Source organism: Lissotriton helveticus, chromosome 12 (assembly GCF_964261635.1).
Source record: "Lissotriton helveticus chromosome 12, aLisHel1.1, whole genome shotgun sequence".
Classification (NCBI taxonomy): domain Eukaryota; kingdom Metazoa; phylum Chordata; class Amphibia; order Caudata; family Salamandridae; genus Lissotriton; species Lissotriton helveticus.
The window spans coordinates 528,815,281-528,828,643 of record NC_136073.1 but is presented as its reverse complement, the minus strand read 5'-3'; positions in this window follow the sequence as shown (position 1 = coordinate 528,828,643).

Here is a 13,363-nt window from a genome sequence, read left to right as displayed (position 1 = left end):
CAGTAAGTTCCTCACCCACAATTGCTGTTAGAGATACTGACTGCAAATAACCACATATAGGATATTCATGCAAAGGAAGGGTCTGTGGCGCTTATACCTATGGTGATGTTATGAATGTAACTCAAAGACATTACTCACAGTGAACAAGAAACACCACCTAGGTTGTCAGCTGTGCCCACGGATCCTGGCAATCATACAGGAACACGCAAGGCAGAAACAGCAAGGGTGTTGAACTAAATACACAGCCACGACAGACACGGAGCTAGCAAGGAAGAGTGCTTAACAGGAAAGGAATGAAATTGCAGGGCTAACTTGGCAGAAAGCAAGTAACAAACACACAAAGTTATAGAAGCGAGACGACAGGAATAGAAAGACAGTAAACTAGGAATTGGAACCAAGGAAAAGGGAAGAAAGGCAGGGACTGGGAAAGTATATATAGAAGGGGAGACTATAAGGGTATACTAGAATGGTGCTTGTTCAGGAATAAAGAAACAAAGGAGCACTGAAGGCAGTGCAGGAGCAGGAACTAGAATTAAGCAAAAGCTCAGGAGTAAAGGTAGCACTGCAGGCAGTGGTGGCTCAGAAACAAGGAAAACTGTTGCAGCTCAGAAACAAGGAATACGACGGCTCAGGAGTCAAGGTAGCACTTCCGGCAGTGCTAATTCAGGAACAAGGAAAACAGGAACAGCTCAGGAACAAGGAATAACTAAAGCTCAGAAAACACTGGAAACAAGGATGTCAAAACCTCAGGAAACAAGGATCAGTTTCACCGGTACACAGCTACAATGACCAACCTATACTGAAGGGATCCTGGGGCTTAAAAGAGCTCACAGTAATCATATACATAAAGTGTGAGGAGGCTAGCAGCAGCCAGCCACAGGTGAACTGGATTCCTCCATCCATCCTTGGCCTGCAGGGGTGGAGATGAAGCAGTGAGCAGGGTATTTTAGGTAATGCAGTTTCAGGCATGAGAAGGCTGGATTCAAGCATGAGCAGGTTGGCTTCCACCAAACCCAACATGGATTGGGAATGGATGGCCACTTCCAAGTAGAGTCCAAATGGCTGTAAGTCAGTTTGTACATGAAGGGGAAGTCTGGAAGTTGATTAGAACAGTGGAGAGTGCCACAGTTCAGCCCCCTAGTTGTGGACACCAGAACACCTTGAGGGAGTCGTAACTCCAACATTTACTATAAGGTGCCACATTGACTACTATTACTACTCACACTATGGAGCAATAAAAATATCTATGCTCAGATTTATAATTTGGCTACGTACCTCCTATCTGTCAGGGGGACAGAGGTCATTACATCAGCCACTCTGGCCGACTACCAGCCACCATATTTATATATTTCCACTGGCCCTGTGTAGATCTCTATGCCTTCAGAAGAGCCTCTGCAATGGTGAATTCTCCAAAGGCACTAAGTTTTCTGAGTGACAGCACTGTTTCATGCAGTTATTAAGCAAACGTTATTGTTTTTTCAAGAACAAACTCCCAGCGCAGAAGTTTGCCTTTGAGAAACCAAATACTAATGGCCCTGACGCACTGGTAGTTTTCTCCCAGGGAATATTTTTCATTATTTAATGTTCAGGATCACCAGAATTACTCTTGTGGTTCAAACAGAAGATAAAGTTGTACTTTCACCATCAGCCCAACCTCCATCAAGCAATCGGTGTGGGGTTTCTGCCAGTGGAGCCGTGGGGACACAGTCTTTGAAAACATGACGGTCTGCCTGAATCTAAATAGAGCTGGCGGACCGTCAGTTGGGTGGAAAGGGTACTCCACCATATTTCTGGCAGATTATTCTGTCCACCAAACTAAAAATCAGGCCCATAGTAAGGTGTTTACCAGGCTTTTTTTTAGCATGACTGTTTGTCCTGAAAGTGCTAAATGAGGGCATTAGTCAGTCAGTCAAAATTCTTTATTCAGCAACCACACCATAAAAGCAGACCTAAAATCATAAAAATCATGCAAGGTTTAAAAATCCACGTACAATTTATAAACCACTTGAGACAGCTAGACTCACCAGCAACTACTCTGCGCAGACACAGCATGTGGCAAAGCTGTATTAGAGTGTCCTTTTTTAATTGAGATTCCTTCTATTAACTTTAAAGACCAACTATTTATTTTCATGCCCTTTACGTCCTGCCCCTGCTCTTCCGTACCCATCAGCAGATGCAAGAGAAGACCGACAGTGCGGCAGCCACATAAGCACAACTTGGCCTCAATATCCACATGAGAAAAACCAAGATCCTGAAGACTAACATGGCCAGTCCAACTGCAGTCACTCTTACAGGCACTGGAAGAGGTTGAGGCCTTCACCTATCTGGGCAGTGTCATAGACAAGCAAGGTGGCACATGCGCAGATGTCAAGGTAAGTATCCACAAAGCAAAGGCTGCCTTCATTCAGATATAGAAGATCTGGAATGTCAAGGGCCTAGCGCTGCAACTCAAGATCAGGCTTTTTAACACCAACATAAAATGTGTGACTCTGTATGGAGCAGAAACTTGGAGGACCACAGTGACCAACACCAGCAAAGTTCAGACCTTCATTAACACCTGCCTGAGGAAAATCTTCTAAATCCATTGGCCAAACAGCATCAGCAGCAACGACCTATGGCAACAGACTTTTCTGCTCCCTGCTCATGAAGAAATCATGAGAAGACGCTGGGGCTGGATAGGTTACACACTCCGCAAGCCTGCACCAACTACTACCAGGCAGGTAAGTCAAGGGAAAAGGAAAAGAGGATGGCCAAGAAACACCTGGCACCGGGGCCTCGAGGCTAACTGCAAGGAGATGAGTAACACCAGAAATCAGGTTGAAAGGAAAGGAAAGCATAGGACAGAGATGGCTGGAGAGTCCTGGTTGGTGGCCTATACTTCAGGAGGGGTAGTAGGCATAAGTAAGTAAGATACGTGCCCAGTTAGAAGGTGATTTATTGTCTGTCTCTTTTTTATGGTTATATAGGGCCTGATTCACAGGTCAGTTACACTTTTGAGTAAGTTTACACTTTTGTAGCAAGTTTACTGTTTTAACGATTCACAAACTATGAGAGTAAACTTACTACAAACATGCAAGTTACATCCCTCAACCCCCAGAGTAATGCAATTGCCTTGCTCTTGTGTGGGTGTGTGACGTTTCTACCTAAAGCCCTTCCTAAACCCCTCTTACTCCTTGCTAATCCCATCCCCTTTAGCAGTAAGTCTGCCCCTTTCCCCACCCACTCCCATGTGTCCCTCCCACATATTCTACTAAAACATACACTTGCATGAGCGAGACTGTAGAGTCAGGGGGGAGAATTCCACATACATAAATATAGGCAAAACCTACATTTTGTAGTACTTTTTTAGTACTACAAAATGTGCTACAAGGTATAGTTTGAGAACCAGGCCCAAAGTTTTTTATAAGTAACATTATAGCTGCCTGTGCTTTGAGCGCTCAGTTTTGTATTTATTTATTCATCTTTCCTTCAATAGTAATAATAATAATAATAATAATATAAATAATTATAGTAATAATAATAATAATAATAATTATTATTATAAAAACAATAATTATAGTAATATTAACCCCTCCCATGCGCCCGCGATTTTGCGGAAGTGCGGCACTTCCGCAAAACGGGCGGGGGCGCGTTGGCCATTGGCCGACGGCAGCACCAGCGAGGTAGCGTTGCCGTCGGCCAATGGCCGATGGCAGCATGTAAGGGGTTAATAACAACAACAATAATATTTAACATTCTTGCAGCGAACTAAAGGTTTGCTATTAAGAAAAACATCACTAGTGATATAGACACATTAATGAATATTTTTTAAATGTAACATTGTTAATTCAAGCACGTGGTACCCACATTTAGGTTTTATTTTTTCTTAATCAGGAGAAAACATAAAAAATAAAAAATTAACTACTGTACAATTGCCAAATCTCAGCTAGCATTTTAAGGCTTTGCCTAAGCTTTTTTTGGAATGGCATGTGTACACTGGAGTGAAGAGGGCTATGCTACTTTCCTGCTAAAATAAAGGAGGTGGGAATTATTCTTTGGGATTTGCCAAACCTTGTGCAGAAATTTCTGTATTTTTTATCCACCTAGCGTGCCAATGGTCCCTAAAGCAGATTTATAAATTAACACGAGCCCAACAAGCCCATGATTTTATCCAACTTCCACTACTTGTATTTCCCTGCCCTTAATTAATTATTCAGAATATACACTGGAGCCACGTGCACCTATCTCATGTAAGGGGGTGCGTATTGTAAAACGCGCTGTCGCACATAGGCTCGCGCTGTACGGCGCACAGCTCTGACTAAAGAGCACATTATGCCCAGATGTTATAGCTATACATATACATCGCCTCCAGGCGCTTCTGTTGCCAATTAATGGGTTGCACCAGTAAAGCGGAGGTGCTTCCTATCCGAGCCCCCTTTAAGTCGTTTTCCACTGCCACACATGAGAGCCAGCCTCATTAGTACGTTTAGGAGGAAGTCAGCTGCGAGGCAGGGCTGGGGGAACTGCTTTCCCAGATTATAGACTGTGATTGGTGTCTGGACCCTGTCAGCAGTGGAAAATCCATCGCTGTTAATTGATGTGTTAAGGACCCGCAGTGTGAAAGAATCAAATGTTCGAGGGCCTGAAATCGAGCACTTTAATGCATTTTTTATAACCCCGCCTGACACGAGCACTAAATCTAGGTTAAAGACCTCGAGTTAAAAGGGTTTAGGAACAATGATTCCATGTAGAGAAGACAAACACGCTACACTGGGGCATTACTTGTTTTTAAGTTAGTACAAGAGTCTCAAACCTCGCACAAGAGAAAACGCAGCAGCCATTGTATCCGTGGATATTTCTTTTTTACAGTCATGGAAAATATGAGCTTTCCAAGGTGTCTAACTTCAGCACACAAAATCACCAACAAACAATATTTGCCCCTTACTGCATCTGCAACGTCACAGGTCTATGTTTCTGTATAAAGTCCAGGTCCAGGTCTGTTACCTTTGAAGTCCTTCAGCCGTACCTGAATTACTATGAGGCCTAAAAGCTTGATTTAGAGTGTGTCGCATGTTATTCCCTCGTCACGTGACGTGTATCTTGTTCACGTTACTGCAAGTGTCAAATGTAGAGGCACAGGAGTTATGTGGGAACGGAGGACCACATTCCGTGGCAGGGTTTACCAAATTATGTGGCAAGAAAAGCCAAGATATATGGTGCTTTTCTGCGCGTTTATTGTTAGTACTACAATTTTTTTTATTGTTATACACGGTAACACTATCTGGGCAAATGTTTCACCCCATTAGTACCACTATGATACCCAAATACCCAAAGGCCTTCTGCTGTGCGGTGACACGTCTTGCTGCAGTTTTAGTAACTTTTGATCCATTTGAGCTAGAAGTTTTTTTTGGTTGAAATCCCCAGATTGTGCAGCATAAAATGGATTATGTGGCAATTGCTGGAAACCCATAATTATTCGGAAAATACCACTGCTGCAAAATCTAATTATTCCAATGGCCATGATCATAGGTTATAAGGTATGTGTAATACAGAAGATGTGCTATCTGTCATTTTTATGATGGAGTAACCCATCCACTAAACTCTGAATCAGGCCCAAATGATGTATTCTAGGATTTTGAATGTTATTTTAATCAGATTGTGGGTGGTGTTTGGACCCCATTACTGGGATGTAATCCGTAACTGCATTGTTGATGTAAACCAGTGCTGTGCTCAAAAAAACTTTATTCAAAAAGCTTGGACAATTATGCACTACACTTCAGGCAGAGGGGCATGTAAAGATGAATTCGAGATTTTACTCCACTGGTTTGTCTTGCAAATCTTAGTGACTGGAAGGAGTTTATGCAGTTAGGAAGATATTCTCCCACAAGCAGGCATCAAATGATCTCCTGTTGGCCCCTTGTGGGCACCCTTATTATAAGGTGCACAGTCATTGCACTCAATTTGATAATGCAGCTTAGATGCAGTGACAAAGCCAATTCACCACTGGCACTGGGGAAGTGACGGAAAGCAACCTTGAAACAGGACATGCAAAAAAAGGTGCATCAGCATGATTAGTATTACAGAAGGGATAACACGAGCATCCGTGGCCTCTTATGTAATACACAAGTGCCACAGAATAGCAAAAACAGATGTATGTGCATGCTCGAGGCACTTTCCTAATGCAGCCCATGCTTTTTCTTGTTTGACCATCAGGGCTGCATTATACATTGTGGCCGCCGGGGGCTCAGCAGGCATGTGCACCTGCATTGTTCGGGGCACAAGGGTATTACAGAAGGGGCTGCAGACGCTTGTGCGTCACCTTCTGTAATGCTGCTAGCACTGGCACACATGTTGCACCAGCTCTATCATAAGAGTGCGCTCCCTCATTTGCATGGGTGTGTGGCCCCATGCAAAGGAGGGCATCAGTTTGCCTCTGTGCCTACTCCAAATTATGGACATAAGTGCAGAGGCAAACATGCCAGTAGGAGGCACACTGAAAGTTCACCACAAAGAGGTGGCTTACTTTCAGAGCACCTCCTAAAGGCAGTTCTCTGGAGGGGAGAAAGGGGGTCCCATGGATCCCCCCAGGCATCCCCTTGCAGGTGGGTGCAGTCACTCACTGCACCCGCCTGCAAAAGGGATTCCTCCCCTCTTGAAAGTGTAGGTAGGTTGCCGCCTGCATAGTGAAACACGGAACAGATGCTCCGTGTTTCACTTGAATGATCTGCCCTGGGTGCAGCGCGTATCCATGGCTGTCCTGAAGAAGATGTTCTTACATCGAAACATGTTGACACACACCCAGAGGCAGCGCACATAATACTACGCTCTTCCTCTTATACCTTTTAACAGTACCAACTCGGGGAACCATTAAAGTTTTTTGAGCCTACCCACGAGTCAGGTCCTTTTTAATTTCCACTCACTATCCCGACCCCACCACCACACTCACTCACTATATGATAAAACAACCCTCACTATACACCACACATAGCCATAAGAGTGCTCCCGCGTACTCGCTGGTCGCAGCACGCCGTATCCCGTAGAGGGATACGATGACCCCGATGATGAAGCATGACACCAAGGGGCCTGTTGGTGTGTGAGGGGTACCTAAAAACACCAGACGTGCTCCCAACCACAGTAGGGACATCGTCAACCCATAACTTTATGGATTCCTCTTGTTTTGTTAACGTTACCTAGGGAGAACGAATCCATATACTCTCTCTCTCCTTCCTTTGTTAAAAATTCTGCCCTGGGGGCAGAGCATTCTTAATTATACGGTGCTCTGTCCCCTTTTGCACCTGGCGCACCTTTTCAAAAGTGCGCCATGGCGCACACAGTGAAAGTGCATCGTATTCATAATCTGGATCCAGGTATTTGCATACAGTTAATATGTTTCCATGTTCTACAAGGAGTCAAGTCTCTTTGCTGGTTATTTCACTGTGGTGCTGCGGCCGCCTTACGGACCCACATCAGTGAGCACATCACTTTGTTCTGTACTGAGAGACACCTTCCTCTCGTGTCCATCTGGCACTGTTGACTCCCAGCCACAATGAATTGTAGGGAGGCGAACCTGATAGAGTTGTTGTTGACGTTACAGTTTTAAATGTGAGGATACATCTTTTTTTGTTTCAAAATGTTTTTATTTAAATTTTTCATCAGAGAGTGCAACAAGAGCATTACAAATACGACAAACTACAGAAGTATCATCCGTCCAAATATACATTACAGTCATAAAAGCTTCAATTTACCCCTTATATCCCAAAGAATGAAATTAAATGTATGACACAGTTTCAAGCGGACATGTCGCAAATTCGTTAATGCAAGCTGAAAACCCTTTACACTCTCATGAGATTAACATAAAAAGGAAACTTACTTATACCTAAGAGGAAAAAGGGAAAGGAAAAAGGGAAAAACTTGAACTAAGATGTCATGGTGCAAATGAAAAGAGAAATGAAATGGGTGTGAGGAATCGGGAATTGAAATCTATACCCCCATATGCAACACGGCCGTCCTAGCTCTCTACAATGGTGAATAATTAGATTAGGAATAGATGGAGGGCCCTAAACCGTGGATTACAAGCTGTCAATATGAGCCCCTCCGAAAGGCATCTGACCAATGGAGACCATATGTAATCAAACCCTTTCCTGGTGTCCGCAATGATATCAGTCAAACGCTCTAAAGCCAAAGACCACCACAATCGAGCATGCCACTGGGTTAGGAATGGGGCCTCCGGCCTCTTCCAAGCCACGGCTACTGCCAATTTCGCCACCCCCAAACATAGCCATAGTACAGATTTGTCACTCTGTGTCTGTCTTCTAAGGAGTGGGTCCCCAACCCCCAGCAACACATGTTCTAAAGATTCGGGAATGTGGTAACCCAAGATAAGATAGGGGAGAGGAGTTGGCCTAACGGCTAGTGCGCTCGACCTCGGACCTGGGGATCTGGGTTCGAGTCTCGGTAACGACGCCAAAACCTCCTGTGATTCTGGGCAAATCACTTAACCCCTTCGACGCTCATGACGAGCTGGGCTCGTCATGAGGTAGCCTCCTCGCACGCTCATGACGAGCCCAGCTCGTCACGTAACATGCGAATCCGCAAAATCCAGCGTACGGGCGGAAATCATGCCGCACGCATGCGGTTAATCTCCCCGTGCCTAAAATGAAAGTGTGTCCTCATGTAACGTAACTGGAAAATATGTAAAGCGCTCTGATACCTGATTCGGTTCGGGTCTAGTCCGCGCTATATAAAACTCTGCAAAAAAAAAAAAGATACGTTTTGTTTGGGACAGGATCTCCTTCCAGAAAGGCATAATGACAGGACAATCCCACCAAATATGTCTGAAATCGCCTAAGAGCCCGCACACCCTCCAGCACCTATCTGAGGATCCTGGAAAATTGTATGTAGCTTCTGAGGGTACAAGTGCCAGTCGTACATGATTTTATAGTGTGCTTCCCTGAGATACATGGAACAATTGAATTTCGGTATATCCCTGCCCAAGTATTCCCATTGCTTATCTTCCAACGGGGCATCTCTCAAATTGTTCCAAAAATGTTTGAAGCGAGGCGTTGTTCTGGGGCTCAACGCTTGGATAAGAGCATATAAAAAGGAGATACACCCCTTGGAAGAGGACCCCGATCGCGTGAACCTCTCTATAGGAAGCAATTCCCTGGTAGCGGCCTGCCGCACCAGGGGCTGCTGCACCCAATGTTTCAGCTGCAAGTAGCGGTATTCTTCTTTATTAGTTAATGCATTCTGTGCCTTGCATTCCCGGAAAGTAAGGAGTTTCCCCCTATCAAACAAGTAGGAAATCATAAGGCTGCCCCCCTCCCTCCACGCATCAAAGGGACCATCCTGTAAGGCAAGAGGGAACACTTTATTAAAGTGTATAGGCGTATGAGGGGATGGAAAGGTCGTAAGCTGAAGTTTGGAAGTGAGAGCGTCCCATACCTTGAGTGTAGTGGATGTAGGAGTGCTAATATAAGCATTGAGTGCCCTATCTCTCTTGGGTTTCCAGAGGAGATCCCAAATAGTGCGCCCAGTTGTCTGTCTATCTATATGAAGCCAATGCTTCTCCGATTCCCTCAATGACCATTCCGTGATCACACGCATTTGTGCTGCACTGTAGTATGATTGAAAATCCAGTAGCGCCAGTCCACCCTCCTTGTGCAGTCTGATGAGCAATTTATATGGAAGTCTCGCCCTCTTTCCCTGCCAAATAAAGTTGGTCAGCATGGTTTGCAATTCCCGAAAAAGCCCTCCCTCAACTAGAATAGGAAGCCCCTGGAAAAGATAAAGTAGCCTGGGGAGAACATTCATCTTAACAGCATTAATCCTGCCTAGCCAGGTGATGTACGCTGTGCTCCATTTGCCCAAATCACTCTTCAGTTGTCGCAGGAGGGGAGAGAAATTGGCCTGGTACAGTTCCCGCACCCAAGGAGTAAGCTTAACTCCCAAATATATGATTTCCCTCAAGGTGCAACGAAAAGGTGACGTCCTTCCGATCCTGCGCCAATCGTCTTTGGGAATTGTCAGGTTCAGGAGGTAGGACTTTGTCATGTTAACCTTAAAGCCTGCCACCCGCTCAAACGCTTTCAGCTCCGCTTGTATGGCCGGGAGGGAAACCTTTGGTTCCGTCACCGGAAGGAGCACATCATCGGCGAATAACGATATCTTTTGATCATCCGAGCCAAAGCTCATCCCCCGAATCTCCACATTACCCCTAACCCTATGCGCCAGAGGTTCAATGCTTAAGGCAAAGAGAAGGGGAGATAGGGGACAACCCTGTCTCGTTCCCCGAGTCAAGGGAAAGGGAGAGGATGCCACTCCGTTGACAAGGACCCGAGAGCTAGGCGAGTGATAGTTGGCGCAAATCATTCCAATGAACGTTTCGCTGAAGCCAAAGCGCTGAAGCACTTTAAATAAGAAGGACCATTCCACGTGAACGAAAGCTTTCTCCGCGTCTAGCGAGAGAAGCGCAGAGGGAATATTCTTCTTGTGGGCCTTTTCAATGATATGAACGACACGTCTCAAGTTGTCATGAGTTTGCCTCCTCTTAAGAAATCGGAATTGGTCCGGATCCATGAGAGCGGGTAAGATGTTTTCTAGACACGTAGCCAGGATTTTGGAATACACTTTTGCGTCAAGGTTTAGCAGAGCAATCGGGTGATAGGAGGAGCAGTGTCCTGGATCCTTGCCAGGTTTGGGAAGTACTGCCACTACTGCTTCACCCATGAAAGGAGTAACCTTGTGGGTAGAAGCGATGAAATTAAATAATGTGGTCAAGAAAGGGACAAGCTCTGGTGCGAAAGTACGATAGAAGTGGGCGGAGAAGCCATCTGGACCGGGAGCTTTATGGAGTTTAAGAGAAGCGATCGCCTTTTGCACTTCTTCGGCAGAGATAGGTTGCGACAGCACTTCATTGGTACGCGCCCCAACCTGAGGGAGGTCTAATGCTTCTGGGTAGCCCGATGGGTCGTACGTCCCCAAGGACTCTGATGAATATAGGACTCTGTAAAAATCTTCAAAGGCTCCAGCCTTACCCTCTTCCGAACTGTGAGAGATGCCCTTTTCATCTACTATGTGTTTGATGTATTCACGTTCCTGTTTGGCCCGTAATTGCTGCGCCAACAAAGTGCCCACCTTATTCCCGCTCTCATATCCCCTGGCTTGTAAACGTAGGATGGATTTTTCGGCTCTGTTAGTGTATATGGTGTGTAGTTTCCCCTTTAGGGTTGTAACTTTCCGAAGACTCAGACCTAACGGCTGGGACTTATGTGCCAGTTCAGCAGACTTGAGTTCACTTTCGAGTTGGAGACGCTCCGCGCATTGTTGGGACCGCAAGGTAGTGGCGAATTCTATACACTTACCCCGGATTACTGCCTTAAGTGCATCCCAGGTAGTAGAGTAAGAAGTGTCCTTAGGATCATTCATCTCAAGGTATCCCTTAATAGTCTTCCTAATTTCATCTCTGAGGAGTCTGTCTCCTCAGAGATGTACCATCGGGCATGTTTAGGGCGTGAATTTGGCCAAGTGATCTTCATCTCTAAGGGGGCATGATCCGAAATGCATATGGTGTGAAACAGTGATTGTAAAGCATATGGCAGCAGGAGTTGACTCATGAAAATGTAATCAATACGGGAATACGTTCTATGGGAATGCAAGAAGTATGAGTAGTCTATTGTGTTGGGATTGGCCTCCCTCCAAACATCCACCAACCCCAAGCGCTGAAGTTGTGAGCGCATCGCTGTGTCAAATGCCCCCCCTGGAACCATACGTGAGTGTGATGTGTCTCTGTCCAGATCCCATACTAAGTTGAAGTCCCCCAGAAGCAGTATATCCACACGGGCAAAATCTTCTAGGGTCATAAGTAAGGAAAGGATGAAATCCTGCTGACCTGAATTAGGTGCATATAGCACCGCAAAGGTACACAGGCGACCTTGAAGATCACCCCTAACCATGATGTACCTTCCGTTCCTGTCCGCCTTAGTGTCCTGAGCCTGAAAAGGAACCCCTGCATGGAACGCTAGTGCCACCCCATTTTGTTTCGAGGAATGTGAGGACCTGAATATATATGGGTAGGCCTTATGGCGCAATCTCTGATTTTCGGATATTTTGAGGTGTGTTTCCTGAAGAGCTAAGATTTGCACATTGTGGTCTAGCATGTACTTCCAGAGTCGCTGGTGCTTGTTTGGGGAATTCAGGCCCCTTAGCATTCCAAGAAACTACCCTAATCGCCATGCGTACGTGAGGAGGATAGTTGCCCTAGAAACAGCGGCCTCTCCCAACTTTGACCCCTTGAGATCCCCTCCCTCCCGACCCTGCCCGAAACCAATAAACAAAATGGCACCATGACATCAAAACAAAATTAAAAATCGCAACCAACATATAAGATGAGTGTGTGGTGTCCCCCTCCTAGAGGGGAAATCCTAAACTAAGATACACTCTAGGGACATTACCATTTCCCGTCCCCCAGCCCTTGTCGAATCAAAATTCAAGGCATTCCTTGTAAACTGAAACCTTACCCCCCCCCAGACTGTGTACTCATGAACTAAGACACTGTAAACTGTGCATTAAGTAAACACAACATTGTCCTTAGTGACCACCTCCAACTTGTAAGACTAAGCATGACCCAGCATCCATGGCCCCTCCTCCCAAGGCCTCCCCCCTCCATGTGTATGTAAGTCACTCTCTGATCGGACGTCGCAATGCCTTTGAGCTCACGTGTGGTCCATGTCAGGTGGCAGGAGTAAACTCTCAGGCGGTCTCCGGGCTCCCACAACCCGCCTAAATGCAGAAGATGCAAGTCTTCCGCTCCATCCAGATCTCCAGAGTTCCCATCCTGATCCTGCAGTAAGCACAGGAGAGAGGCAAATTAACATAACCTAAACAAGGCATCCAGTGTGTAAGGAAACTGTACCCCCTCCCCAAACTGAGCATTCAATAATGAAGGTGTTGAAGTCCATGCAAAGAGCAAACCAGATAGTTCCCCAAGTTAACGACTCCCTTTTACAGTGCCAGACAGGCCCCCTCCTCCTTGAACCAACCCCCTGGGGCCGCACCCCCCAGTACAAGTAAGATCCCCCTCAACCTGAGTTTATAAGGGCACATAGCTCACGTGTTGTCCAAGTCAGGAAGCTGATGAAAAGTCCCGGGCTATGTCGGGGAAGCCGTATATCACCCGATGTGGTAGATGCAAGTCCTCCGCTCCATCGAGATCCCCAAAGCTCCCAACCTGACCTCCTCTCAGGTGCCCGAGAGAGGTGGGAGAGAAGCTGCCGGCACTCGTCCATACCAGGTACTGAAGATCACACTGTGTCCTAGAGTCTAGTGGGATCTGCAGTCTCATTCTGGAACTGTCGTCGAGTTCCTGCCCACTTTGCACCAATGT